The sequence below is a fragment of the Antrostomus carolinensis genome, unplaced genomic scaffold (genome assembly GCF_000700745.2).
Source record: "Antrostomus carolinensis isolate BGI_N321 unplaced genomic scaffold, ASM70074v2 scaffold44932, whole genome shotgun sequence".
NCBI classification, from domain to species: domain Eukaryota; kingdom Metazoa; phylum Chordata; class Aves; order Caprimulgiformes; family Caprimulgidae; genus Antrostomus; species Antrostomus carolinensis.
The window spans coordinates 4,020-4,815 of NW_010298567.1; positions in this window are offsets into that span (position 1 = coordinate 4,020).

The following is a 796-nucleotide window of genomic DNA, read 5'->3' on the forward strand; positions in this document are numbered from 1 at the left end:
TTTCGTGCTCCCCAGCCCCGAGTTTGCAGGCAGCCTCCTAGAAACCAGCAGTAGAGAAACTCTCGGCAAAGGTGAGAAGTGTCCAAGAGGGACAACCCAGCTTGGTTGCCCAGAGGGGATGTTTGCAGCCCAAGGAGGTCCCAACCCAAAGCTGAGGAGCAAAGAACCACCCCCATGTCCCAGCCTTACCGGGGATGAGCTGGCAGCGGCGGTACAGGAAGGTCTGGTAGGCTGTGTAGTCACGGTAGACGGTGTTGAGCCCCACGCTGCGACTCTCCAGCCAGTGCGTGGTGGCACGTCCGCGAGCGAACACCTCCAGTGACCGCAGCCGCAGCGCGCCGCGTAGCTCCAGCTGCACCCAGCCGTGCAGCAGCTCCCCGCTGCCGTAAGCACCCCACGCTCGCCCATCCTCCAGCTTCACCGCCAAGCTCCTCACACGTCCCGGGGGCTGCATCGCTGCTCAGGCCACACCAAGGTCCCCTAATTTGTCCCCAAGTGTCCCAATCCTACAGCGTCCTAATCTTCCCCAGGGTTGGACTGAGACCCTGTTTGGCAGCGATGCTGTAGTGTTGACCTCGTGTTGTGAGGCCGATGCTGTGCTGAGGATGGGGGCTGAGGAGACGTGTGACGTGTTTTTAAACCGATGGAGGAATAACGTGACTTCATCTTATCTCTGAGTCACAGACACAGTCGACGTGTAACTGGTACGTGCCGGTGGCTCCGTCGGCAGGGAGGGGGGTCACGCACCACCAGCCGTGCCGGCAGATTTCACATCGATGGGGGAATCAAAGAGAGG